Genomic DNA, 14,403 nt, shown 5'->3' with positions numbered 1-14,403 from the left:
AGGGTAAAGACTATAATAGCAGTAGCTTATTTGTTACCATCATTGTAATCAATTGCATAGGATAATTTCCCTTATGAGGAAAGGCTGAGGGAGCTGGGTCTCTTTAGCTTGGAGGAGACTGAGGGGTGACCTCATTAATGTTTATAAATATGTAAAGGGTGAGTGTCATGAGGATGGAGCCAGGCTCTTCTCGGTGAAAACCAATGATAGGACAAGGGGCAATGGATACAAACTGGAACACAAGAGGTTCCACTTAAATATGAGAGGAAACTTCTTCACAATGAGTGTGCCAGAATACTGGAACAGGCTGCCCAGGGAGGTTGTGGAGTCTCCTACTCTGGAGACATTCAAAATGCGCCTGGACATCTTCCTGTGTAACCTCATCTAGGTGTTCCTGCTCTGGCAGGAGGATTGGACTAGATGATCTTCTGAGGTCCCTTCCAATCCCTAACATTCTGCGATTCTATGATAATTACATATTAATAATAATCTTAGAGTTTATCAACATCAGATAGTTCTTGCACACAAGATGACTGAGGAAGAGAGTTTGCTCTTTTGTGCAAAGAAACACACGTGCTGGCTATTCCTGTCTTTGTTAGAAGTAGATTTATTGAGAAATTTAATCTTATTAAGTCTCTATTTAACAAACTGAGACACATGGAGACACAGTATAAACTTGCACCAGACTAGCCATTACCACTACAGATCCATGTGCAAAATCTGTGTGAAGGAAATTGGATCACAAAGGGCAGAAGACCAACATTTGCTGGAGACATCTCCCTTATGGGATATGGTTGGAATTCACTACATACACCCCCCAAAAAAAACCCACCTAACAAAGTGCTGTGTTTTGTTTTCCTCTGCATGGAAATATTTTTACCAAAGTATTAGCAGACTGGTAGAAAGTTCAGTAAGGGGCAAACCTCAAAAATATTTTAGCAGGCCAAGTGTGGTTTAGAGAATTAAAGCCTTCTGGAATAGATGCTCCAATCTGGTATAACTTAACATGGGTGGAAGTAATGCCTGCAGGAGAAGTTGGGTTGATAGAAGAGTTAGAAGTGACAGACCGTATTTTGTAATAACGTTTCAATCATTAAAAGCCAATTCAACACACAACGTCATCTGTTGTCAAAGTTACCAAATCTAGGAGAAAAACCAAAAGCCTGCTTACAATGATTTACAGAGACACATATGTAAACAATCATGTAGGCAAGAGATTTATACTTTATATTCAGTGAGTTTTGATGCTGTAATGTTGAAGACTGCTACCATTGAAGCTTAACCAAAACAATGTGAGGGAAGTTAAAGAACAACCAAATGGCATACATCTGATTTCTTACCTGAAGCATGTTCATTGATCATTACTGCTGTCCCAGGATAATGCTTCAGCAACCACGTAACAAAAAGATCTGGTGAAGACCTAAATGCTAAAAAGAAATATAGACATGTTACACAATACAAAAGTCACCAAATCCACACAAGTAGAACAATAATACTTCAGACTTCAGTCTTATGCTGCACTTACAAGATTTTTTTTGTTCTTGTTCAGACAATTCTTTTTTTAAACTGTGGTTTTTACTTAGACTTTTTCTTCAGGCATTCAAATAATGTTGCGCTACAGCCATTTAAAGCAGAACTAGAACCACAAGAAACACAATTACTAATAAGACTAATTATAAATGGAACATCAAAATGATATGTAAAAACAGAAGTATCAAAAGAGAAGCTGTCATCCCTAGCTGGTTTCATGATTTGGCAACTATGCTGCACCCACATATTCACTTGTTGATATTTATTCATACTGTATACAGAGAAGTTTTTCAGTTCTCACAGGAAAAGAAATAGCATCTCCAAATTATGGTTATATTTTACAGAAATAATTACTTATGCTAAACATGAAATGTATTTATTCTTAATACTTTTCCTTTATTTCCAGTTTCAGCTGGAAAGCTCTGTATTTCTTAACCATTCAGGTATAAAGAATACTCTAAAATTCTGGACACAGCATTCTTGAGAGATGTATTTTGACTTTATACTCACAATACAAATATGTTAAAATGCTCTGCAACTTACAATTGTTATACTGTGTCTCTGCAAAATCTTCTCTTTCTAGAGCAAATACTAAATTGGAAAAAACATGCACTGCTAATGTTGCATGCATCTGCTTGATGAACAGAGTCACTATGCAGTAAGCTAGCTAGCAAATTAACCTTTCAGATTTCATGTACTATAATTATCTCCTATGTCTGCCAGCATACCACCATAAACTACATGGACAAAACATGTTTTCTAGGACACAAGAAACTTCTTTGTAACAGTATGCCAGCAGATCTGCTTTTATGAAAGATGCCACATTTCAGTGTGAAATACACCTATATCACACATTTTCTTCCTTATATACGTTGTAAAATTATCTCTCAGCAGTTCCCACCCAATTTGTAGCAATCTAACACATGGAAGAATGTTCTAGTTTCTCCTGCTTCAATGCAGTTACTGCTCATGAACACCTTAGTTTCCTACTGCAGTAAATAAGGCTCACAAAGCAGCACTCAGGATGTGGCTACAATCATGTTTCACTACACTTCACCTATTATGAGACGAAGCTTACAAAATCCACATGCAGATACCCATCTCGCTATCTACAGAATTCAAAATGGTTTATCTAATACTAGTACATGCACATAAATGCTTTCATAAAAATTAGATGTTTCTATGATTTATGCAAGGCAAAATAGATTTGCAATTATTTTTCTAATTTGTATCCTTTCACATCACTGATTTTACGTAACTCTTAGAAGTTCACAGAACTACTACACAGTAGAGGCTTCTGTGCATCTCTGTGTTAAGAAATAACTTGGAAAATTGCATCATCAGGGGATATTCTTATTTCATTACTGACTCCACTCATATTTGCTCTGCTTACAAATTAAATTAAAAAAAAAAATCAATTCATTAGCTCTCAAATCAAACTAGCCTTAAAAAAAAAAAAAAAAAAAAAAAAGTTGTGTTCCCTCCATTCTCACATCCGAGTAGCAGCAAGAGCCCGTCTTGTCTAATGCATACACCTTCCTTTACATCCACACAACCTCCTCAGCTTTCAGTGGGACAGCCCAGACAAAAAGGAGAGGAATGTTTCAGTGTTATTACCCAGGTGTAGCTTAGAGTTCATAATGTGGTTGAATACAATTTCTGGATGAGCCGTGAAACAGAAAGAACCCAGCCTGCCTTTCCAAGTGGAGACCGATTTAGCGGCATTTTTCAGCTACAGAATATTTTAATTGTTAATGTAAATTAGCTTTATCCAAATCGCATCTTATAAACTTGCTGCGCATTCAAACTATTAAGTAGCTTTTCGAAGGTGAGGGGAGAGGGGAAAACCCTAAACTGCAGTTCCATGTCCATGTTTCAATCTTCTTAGTGTGAACTCACCAAAGCAACAACAAAAGGCCTAACATACATAAAGAGAGAAGACATGATAGTTGTACCATTACCTGCAGTGGCTTTGGTCTCAATTTTTCACATCACAACCCTACATTTCTGGAAATCCAATCAGATTAAAACAAAATCAGCGCACTTAGCAATACCACAACAACTGTTTCCACAAACTATGCTTACAAAACTCAAGTCTCTTTCAACAGAGTCTCTGCAGTTTCTGCAAGGTCATTTATTTCACTAAGATCTCTGAAGAACGTAGGAAAAACAGAGAACACCTCTAAAATCACAGGCTGCTTACCTGAACTTACAGTCACAAAAATCAAACTGACCGATTATAAAACAAAGTTGATAAAGGACCATGCCTAATTTATGTGACTGCATTTAGTTCCTACCTTTAGAGGATACTTGCCACTTGTGACTAATCAAAGCCACATTGGACATTAAACAAGAGACCATCAGAAACATTTGGCTCAAAGACCACTAGTGCAAGGCTAGAGCAAAGAACAAAAGTTCACACAGTATTCTATGCAGACTGCGGTTCCTCAGCCATCCTTATGTACTGCTGGTGGTCCCTATAGCTTCAGAAGGTGGTCCACAAAATAATTATGAGAAGGAAAAGATTGAAACCACATTCCTGAGCACGCAAGCAAGAAAACAACAGGAGAGAAATAAAGAGTGGGTCAACATTCAAAGTTTAATGTGATTCTCATCTGGTTGCAAATGAAAACCACTCTTGAAACACAGCACAATGTTGTTCATAGATTTTTCTTTTCTCTGAAAATATATTAGGTGGCCTTTTGATGAAACAAAGATTGAGAAATACTTCAACAAGTTATATTTCTTTGTAAATATATCCTAGACACATAAGCATGTCTCAAAGGGGAAGGTCTTTGAAGTAAAAATAAGGAACAAAAAAGCACATGACAGAACCTAAAATGCTTCCCCAGTTCTTGGTGCTATGTGTGTGCTCAGGCAGCACCTTGGACTATTACCGGGGAGACCTGCTTATGCACAAGCCTTCGTGCCTTGGCTTCAACACCAGGAGCTCCCAGGCAGGCAACCCAGATGGGTGCTGTGGCATTTTTTAGCCAGGGGTTCAAGACGGTCACTGACCTACCAACCATGATTCACTGACCACCTCCAAAGCCCAAATATAGCAAAATACAAAGCTGATATTAGGGTTTTAACCTTTAAAATTAGATTACTTTTGTCTGTTTAATTTCTTAAACCAAGCAAGGCAGCCACATCAGTCAGTTTTAATTATTTGTTTTCCGTCCCAAGGAAATGGATACAAGTATTGATTTGACTACTCGGATAATAGTGCTGCCTGAGGCTAGCATTTCTACAATGCTGGGGAAAGAGTCAAGAACACTATGATCAAACTCCTTCCCTCCTCTCCTCACAACATCTCCATTTAAGACAGGAGAGCCCTCCTCAAGGACCAGACTACTGCCCCAAGTAGTGGCATGGCCCTTCACAGCACTTGCTAAGTAGAAAGGGACCATAGCCCAGCCATTGACAGCCCACTGAGATAGCCCTGGGTGAGAAAGCCTCCTGCGAGCAGCCCCCCTGCTCTCCGCCACTCCTGGGCAGAGGTGCAGCTTGGAGACAAGTTCTGTGTACGCAGCTGAAGAAAGTCACCCTGAAAGTCCTCCCTTTCTGCCAGGAATCACTGAAAGCAGTTTGTGCTAGGTGGGGAAAACGTAGACGGTCTTGTGCAGCAATGAAATGCATCATCTGAGCCTTGCTGGCTGTCAGGCTTGGTCTCAGCATAACTGTCTACATGGCACCCATTTGCACCAAGCAAACTTTTGGGGCAGAAGATTACATAAAACGCATCATAAAACATTGTTTCCTTCACAGACATCATCGTTGCCTTTTAGAAGAACTAGACTAGGAATTATTTTTCAAGAATAAGATCATTTGTAGGCCAGGAACTAAAGTACTAGCATGAACTAGCTCCATCCCATCCTTTGTAAGAGTTCCAAAATTACAACAGCAGAAGAGGGGTCAGAGTGAGATAATCACTTGTTAACAGTTTTAATACTAAAGCTTTATTGGTTTTCCCTATAGATTTTCATAGTTATTATGGTGAAATTAAGTGTTTTTCCTCCAAGTGAACTCTGGTTAATCCTTTTATTTAGGTTCAGAGCTACAGTATATGACCCTGCAAGAACGTTCATCTACAGTCACAGCTGGAGCTGCAGACTCACTGGCTTGCAGGAATTCATTTATTTGCAAGGCAGAAACAACTGAAAGGCCAAAGGCTTATCTACAACAAAATCTGAATTTCACTGACTTGCCCAAAGAACAGGACGAAACCAAAACATATGATCAGACACCTCATCGAGAAACAGATGTGGCAAAACACTGGCACATTAGAGGAATACAGTTTAGGGGAAAAAAAAATCTAAAGGTCTGTCATATCAGCAAACAAGCTTTCATTCTTAAAAAGATCTGAATTTTAAAACCAGATTAAATTCAACCCAAGTGAGCTGCTGTTAAGAAAGCACTCACACTTAACAGTGCTCAAGCCCAGACACTCATCTCACACCTTTGACAGTCACGCTCACTTTCAAGATTTATGTAAAGTCAGGAAGAATAACAGCACCAAGAACAGCCTGTTCCTGCTTCAGCTTGTTTGTCAACTTCTCAGTCCATTTTCTCCCATGTAAGCAAATAACAATAAAAATGTGAGGAATGCTGGAAAATCAGATTGTCCAGGCATAACACAACAGTTTACCACAAAAAAAAAAAAAAAAAAAAAAAAAGGCAGAACTGTAGCCAAGTCAATGGGTGAGTGTATGTAGAAGGATGTTGAAACAATTCATGAGCAGGCAGAACTTAAAGCTTGAGTGACAACCTGCCCTTGTACCCTCAGAAGCTAGAATCTGGATCTTCCACTTGTGATGGTTTAAAAAAAATGCTTCAAAAGCATTTCTTAATTGTTTCATTTTCTCCATATTAAAAAAGAAAATTCCTAAAGATAATATTCAGATTCAATTCTTCTTACAACAAGCTTTAGATAAGTACCTGCTAGATGCATCACATAGCTGTTTCACAAAGAGTGCATTTAGAGACTTACATTAACTTGATCAGACATATGTACATTCATCGTCTTTTTAATAATATTAAAGTTTGACCCATTAAACTGATCAGAAACATCTGTACATCCACAAACATTCACAGCAATTTATTTTAAACATATTGTGCTGAAATGTTTACTTATGTTTTCTAAAAGCTTGGCATCCCTGACACTTTCGAGACCTCAATATCTTGAATTTTTCAAATCATTGCTTTCCTAATCAAGGAATAAAGGGACATAAAAGCTCCATCTAATGAAATGATTTAGAAGCAAGGGTTTTTTTGCATGGAGAAGCTAAGCACACAAAAGCCAGAGTACTTTTAATTCTTGCCCACAATTTATTTTAAGCATTCAACTTGCTTACATTTCAAAAGAGATTTGCAGCACATCCTATATGAGAAAATATTACAGCCACACTGGAACTCCTACAAACCTCTATCCGAAACAGCATCGGCAGCTCTTTAATAGAATTGTCAAATAAGCAGCAACTGTCAAAAAAAAAAAAAGTACCAAATAAATTTAAATTAATCGCATTTACATCTAGCATTTTTATCCATCTGAAGTGAAAATAGATTTAATTAAATCACACCAATGATGGATCATTCTCCCTTTGACATTTCATTATCCATGTATTTTATCCTACTAGTCCATTTAGTATAACTGCCCTTAGCACTGTGTTCCCAAAGAGACCCAGCTTACAAGAAGATTCAGGTCAGACTTCACTGATTAAAATTATTCTATCACATTGGCATAGGGCATCCACTAAGGAATCCATATGCAGGAAATAACAAGTGCTGTTCAGCCTTTGGAGGTTTGTCTGCTGCGATTTTCTTGGATGAGGAGGACAAGATTTCAGCAGGAAGGGCAAAAGAGAGCACGGAGCCCCCCCACAGTAGAGCTGGAGAAGGGACTGGAGCTGCTGAATCTTCACAAGATCCTTCCTCCCTCTATACAATTGGGATACTTCTAAGCACTACCTGCTAAACAGCTATTTCCTTAAAAATATCTATCAATATAAATTAATATTAAACTAATATTGCTATGCATATTGCTATGATCACATGATAAAGAACAGTGCAGTAATGGTGTTCTGATGGTTTTCCTCATCTCATTTTTCTTAATAGTGCTAATTTCCCAAAAGGAGCAAATTCCCTGAGCAGGACCCACCAGGTTACACAAGTTAGAGTGGTCTTTGAAGAGGAGTTGTGCCAACAGCACTCACAAGTTAATCAGGGTGTACACAATGAAACCAGAACTTTATGCAGAAATATTAAGGATGCCCAGCAGTAACCAGGCTGACTTAGTTGTATCACATTGCCAAACAAAGCCAGAAAATTCAAACTATGTTTCTTTCCAAAGTAGCAAAATAACAAACAGTCTTCAAATTAAAAGCTGACTTTACTCACTTACAAAAGTCATCATGAGCTACAATGGCACCACCACCCCCTCCTTCTTAATTTTTTTCTTTTCATTATCGTTATCCCAGGTGGCTTTCAGGAAGTCCCTGCAAACTAGTCACTATTATGAAGATGGCCTATTTTAATCACAGTCCCTTGGCAAGAACAGCTAATTATCTAACTTTTATATCTGAACTACCAGATGGCTTTAGTTCTATACTTAACTTGCTTTTAGTTTTCAGAAAGTAGTGACATTTGCATATTAGAAGATGTCTGGAATGACACAGAACACAAATACCTCCAGTACCAACACCAGTTCCTCAGATACAGGCAGAATAGAAACATATGCATCTAATGCCTTCTTCCACTAAAAGAATGAAGTCACCTAAGATGGCAGGTATCTTTCTTGTTTTATTTTCTCATTGGACATTGCCCAAAGGCACGCCAGCTTTCCCTTTTGCAGATAGGCCTCCACCTTCAGACCACTTTCTCCTCTGAAACTGCAGATCTCCTAGTGCTGGGAGGAAAAGAGCTGAAACCCGAGGGAGGGGGTGAGGGTTTTGTTGTTATCGGTTTTCTTTTAAGCACCACCAATATCCATTTGAAGAAAAGCAAGAAGGAGCTCCCCTTCAAGAAAAGCAAGAGGGAGCCAACCCCTTTTAAGCTTTCATGTTCCTCCTCCGCCTGAGACTGCAGTTTGGGTGCACGTACCCACCCAAGACAGCAGGACTTGTGCTGCCATCCTGCACACCTGGGTGCTGAGTGCTCAGGAAGCATCTGCACACGGTGTCCCATGGGACTGTACAAACACTCAAGCTTGGGGGGACAGTGCGGCAGGACTGTCGTCACCGACGGTGCAATCAGCAAATGCAGCTTGTGTGTGCTTGCCAGGACATGTACCAAATGCAGTGAGATTGCAGCTAGTTCCAGACTCGTGGGTTTAGATGGGGTTTGAGAGTTTCAATTTCCACCTGACATGGTGGACTTGTAAAGACATAAAACAGGGAGTGGATCTGGCCTGTGTTGAGGTAGCATTTACCCCTGGCACACACTAGGAAAACACAGTTGACTCTAACTAAAGACACTGGATATCAAAAACAAATCAAGGCCAAAGATCACCCAAGTGAAGGAGTACTGTGTTCTCAGACGATGTATTTCAGGCAGGCAAAAAACAATGGATATTAACCATATCAAACATATCCCTTATGAGTCACGCTCATAAAAAATGCAAGCGTTTTCCTCTTATAACCTTCTCACTTTACTTAAAATTCCAGAGTTTATTCCATACACATATTCTACAGTGCCAAGTCCCCATTTTTTCCAAAAAATAGCAGCAATGCAAATATTGACTATTTTTTTCCCCTATGGTTTATAGTTGCTGTAAATAACTGTAACCATTCAATGACATTGCAACACTCACTACAAAAATAATTGAAGAATCCAGGCTTGAGAAAACTCCCACATCCATTACAATGCAAGGGTTAACTTTATTTCTACTTTTTTTTTTTTTTTAAAAGGAGTCTATTTTCCTGATACAAAAACAAATGGAAAAGCACACAGCAGATAGGAAAGACGATGTTATATTCAGGCTCCTAAAGGGTACCGCAAGAAATGACAAATAAGATGTCATACAGTAACTTTGGTTATTTTTTGTCTGTGTATCTTTAGACAGTCACTCACTTTTAATCACCTTCTTTTAAAGGGTTAGAATGTATTTCTAGAACACAGAAAGAAAATACCGTCATAATCAGAAATACAACTATTAGTCACATTAATAGTAAGGATATATATACACTTAAATTATACTGGAAGCAAATTCAGAAGGGAGAATTGTTGCCTTAAAAAAAAAAAATACTATTCTAACCTCTGACAAAATCAATTACTTCAAACAAGAACTAGAAACAACAATGTTATCATGTTACCGTAGTTTATACAATAGTAAACATCACTGCAGCATAAGGATACCTAAGCATAAATAATAATCAGAGCTTTCTTGGTTTTACAGCAGTGACTGTCAGGCAGGGCAGCAGGAAAGAAAGACTGAACATCTGACACTCCAGAGACAAAACTGATTTTTGTTGGTGTAATGGCCATCACAACTTTGATTTGTAAGGCTTCTCATCTCTGAATGTATTGTGGCAAGGATGCTCATTGGTGGAACAAACTTAGTAGAGTTCTCAGGCTTAGGTTTCATTTCCAAAACTGCTTTGATCTTCTCACCCTTAGTGGAAGTTATATCATTTTCTGCCACTACAGTCCAACTGAAGTCGGTTCTTGGAACAAGTAGTCCAGTAGAAACCCAAAACAAACAAACAGAAAATACCACTACCACCCCCCTCCCCCCGCCCCAATTTAATATTTGCTTCAAAGTATTTATGTAGGATTTAGACAAGCAAACCTTCCCAATTGCAATTGTAAATTACATCCATAGAATCTATAACATTAATCTTTCAACAATCAAAGGCTGCACTATCTATTTTTGGTAATCTACAGAATTTTTGGAGCTGACTTAAGAGTCAGTGCTGAGCGTAAGAGGTCTTGGGAAGCTGGCTTGAGTCGGACTGTAATGACAATCTCTAGTTATATTTCACAGAACCCTAGATCCTCCTAAAATGGAAAACAAGGGTAACTATTGCCAAGAAAATGAAGTTTGCTTGATTCTTTCCCATGTAGTGCTGTTTAATGTTCAGCTAACCAGCTTGGGTTCTGACTGGTTTGTAACACTGCAGTGTCTGCTCTCACTCCTCAGTTTCAGTTTCATTAAATCAGTGGGTGAGTGTACAAGCTGTGATTTAAAATGAAGTGTCCTAGATTGTTCAGCTTCCATCACATAGTCATTTGACCAACCAGCAGCAACATGGGCGAGATCTCAGCTGCCTGCCCAAGCCAGGTTTAGGCTATATCCCATTACTGAGCTCAGTTGTACAACATCTCACCTAGAGGAGTCCCTAGCTCCATCCCAACACCAGGACAGGACAAGACTCCTGTCTTTTCCATACATACAGACCCAGATGGAGCTCAGAAACACTCCTACCAGGGTTAGGGCACTGGAGTGCTCTGCAGCATGCCCCTGATTGCAAACAGAGACACTGCTTAGATGTCCTGTCACTTCAGTTCTCCATTTAAACAAAAAGCTCCTTCACCACAAAAGCGATGTAAAGTTCAACTTATTCATGAACATAAGGAACATAAGCAATAGTGCCTATGTAGGCAAATTATTGACAAAGAGTAACAAACTCAAAGAAGTGACTCAAGTACACTGAGTCCTCCTGAGTCACTCCTCTGCGGGATTTCTGCTCCATAGTGACTTTGAGAGAAAGCCTTGACTACCCCACAGCATCTACTTATGCATATGTATGCTGCCTGTGTCCATTCTACAATATGAATCATTTCCTTTGTGCAACTTCCTTAATTGGAAGCCTCCTAAAAGAAAAGTGAGGGAGTGGGAGGTGGGAATCTCAAAAAAAAAAAAAAAAAAGCACACAGACATTATTTTTTTCATGACCAAGGCCACCAGCTATTTCAAATGTAACAGATAACACCACTAACAGCATATATATTGGTGGTGCATATTAATAGAAAACGTTTCCTTCCTTTTTTCATGAAAGAAATCAATTGATTAAATGGTACAAGAAGTAATTTCTTTCTTTAATTTTCATCCATCCTTAGTACATATCAGTGCACAATTCTTTACGTGCCAACAGTCTGACATGGTATATAAAAGACCTGTGATCCTGAAGACATCTATAACATCGTGTTACAATTCTGATTTACAACCGTATCTTAACATCATCTAATAAAACAATGAACACGAGTGATCTACAGCAAAATCACAGGCTCTCCAGATACAGACCAGCCTGGGCAAGCCACTCGAGTGAGTTATCTTCAGTACTGGAAGGAACTGATGAGGTAATTCCTTCAATAACTTATAAAAATAAAAAAATAAAATAAAAAAAAAAATACAGCTTTAAATCTTAACTCATACTTTACCCCACATAGCAGCAGGAGGGTCTTACTAATTGGAATCTGCAGAACATATGGACTAGAATACATACCATCATCCAACACCTCAAACTATACACATGAAGTCACTAAGCTTTAGCACACTGTTTATATTTTGCCTTATGAATATATCACGGTATTCTACATTACTGAAGTGTACATGTAAAGAAAAAAAGGGAAGCTTTATCGATGGCAACTAATACAAACACCAAAGACATGTAGTGCAAAGAAATCCATGCTTATACTTCCTTTCCATTGAAGCTGTGCAAGGATGGTGGCTCTGTGATCCTCTTTATATACAAAACAGATTCAGATTTGCCTTCCCATTTCCTGACTGTATCCTTGTGTGAGGAAGCCTGGGAGTCTTTGAAGCCTCCACCCAAAACAAACATGAATCTTTATAACTCTTGCAATCTTCTGCTTTTTGGCCACCCAGTGAGAATCTAACAGGATCCCTTGTTTGAAGGCCACCACAAGATATTACTAGCAGGGGAAAAGAAAAAGAAAATTAGGTCCAAATATAATCATTACATACTACTTTCCTAATGAAATTTAAAGCTGCTTTAATCCAAACAATATGGTAAGATCTTTATTAATCAACTTTGAAGAACAGGCAATATTTAACAATTTAGCAGAGTGAAACCAAAACAAGCAGAAAATATTTTTCAGTGTTTAGACAAGAATACTAAAAATGATGCATCTCTCTCTCAGATAAATGGGCGGTACTACCCTAATTTTGACGCCTCTCCCAGAAGTGCATTCCCTGGAGACATCTCAACCTGCGACTGACACAATTGTTTCTAAGAGTGATCAAGTCGTGTTACCCAGAGTGCACTGTACATAGGGCCAGGGCATTGAAACCCCAGAGAAGCAGGACCAAACACTGAAGAGCAGCTGCCTAAACTTTCTAGAATCTCAGAAACATGTTTTGGGAAGCTCCTCTCACTCCAGCCACAGTTTCTGGTGCAAGTGGAACAGTAAAGCAAGTGCCATTGTAGAGGTAACAATTCGGTGCCAGAAGAATGTTTTTCAGCCTGTAACAGAGTATGCCTTCCCACAACTCTAAGCATCTTCACTCTAAATCAAGTATGGATTTAGCAGAACAGCTACAAAGATATTAACTGCCCCCTTATCATGATCTAATACTGTGACGGGCTCCTATTTATCTCACATGCTCATGATACACAACTTCATGGCCCCTTTTAATCTCCCATCCATTCACATTTCTGTGAGCATTTTAATTTCTAGTTTGTAAGGAATTTTTCCTTTTGAATGATTCTGAAATGCTGCACAGGATAGTCCTAAAGAAAACCTGGACAGAATTCCAGTTTAATTTCTTTTTACTACAAAATTATGCAACCCTAGAAAATCCTTCAAACACAAAAATTATAATTCCATGATTCTTCTTATTAAGAATGACCCATAACTTTTAGGTATCTCAAACTCACATATTGTTTTATAGTAATTTATCAACATTTATATTTAAGATCCCACAATTTGACTTTGAAATCACTTTTAAAAAACACTCAGAAATACACTACTATGATATATCGTAACAACAACAGCTTGATATTAATTACAATCATTAATTGCAAACACAGAGATAATGAAATAACACTCATGCTGAAGCATTCTCATTAAAGAAATGGGAAAAAACACTGATCAAGACATATGGATACATATCAACCTTATATTGGCAGATTTGTCTTTTCTTTACACTCATATGAGAGCTGCAAACCACGTTTCTGCTGTTACTCTCAAAAAATGATGACAGCAGAAAAATAGAAAGATACATGGAATTCTATGGTCCACCTATAGCTCTCCTCCCCAGCTCACAAACTGCCAATATATTAAAGGAAAGACGGATGAGGAAAAAATTGTACTGGATGAGTGACCCAAAATTTTCATCAAATTAAAGAAGCACATGTTCTTGAGAGGAAACACACTAGATCGAGACCTTTTAAAAAACATTTCTCTTTTCTTATGCCTTCTGATTTTATAGCATCTCTTCATGATATGAAATCCTTTGATCTCTATCTATTTACTGGAGCAAACTTATCCCAGGGCTGAGGTGCTGTCTGTTTGCGTTTTTAGAAAAATGTGCTGCAGATACACACACTGATCCTGTCCTCCAAAGGTCGGTGCAGTGCTGCTGAGAAAGCTCAGTTGCCTGCTCCGTTTTACTCAAGCCTTGCTACTAGATCTTCACCTACACAAGCAGAGTGTTCCACATATTTAAAAGCAGTAAGGGTCTGCTGTGAACAGAGATGCGTGTCTCGTGTCAGAAGGTAAAGCAGCAGCATATAGCCAAAAAGAATTGCAGAAATGTCCATATAGTCTCTTAAGGTACAAAAACAAGGTTCTTGGACAGAGGAGGAGAAATGGGCTGTTAGATACACCATTATTGCAATGAAACAATATGATATGCACATGTAATATAGGTCACATCAAATGTGAGAGAAAATAGTGATGCGAAATAGCTTC

At 38.4% G+C, this 14,403-nt stretch overlaps 1 long non-coding RNA gene across 1 annotated transcript in view; it reads right to left on the bottom strand.

Annotated features, from left to right (window-relative positions):
* LOC309436041 overlaps positions 1 to 14,403 on the bottom strand; it is a 249,333-nt gene that overhangs the window by 170,958 nt on the left and 63,972 nt on the right. Inside the window, exon 2 of the long non-coding RNA XR_014183268.1 lies at positions 1,341 to 1,427. This is a non-coding gene — a long non-coding RNA (uncharacterized lncRNA). The remainder of the gene's footprint in view (positions 1 to 1,340; positions 1,428 to 14,403) is intronic.

This window comes from Streptopelia decaocto (assembly GCF_964273445.1).
Source record: "Streptopelia decaocto genome assembly, chromosome: 2".
NCBI classification, from domain to species: Eukaryota; Metazoa; Chordata; class Aves; order Columbiformes; family Columbidae; genus Streptopelia; species Streptopelia decaocto.
This window is presented reverse-complemented; position numbering and strand designations above follow the sequence as displayed.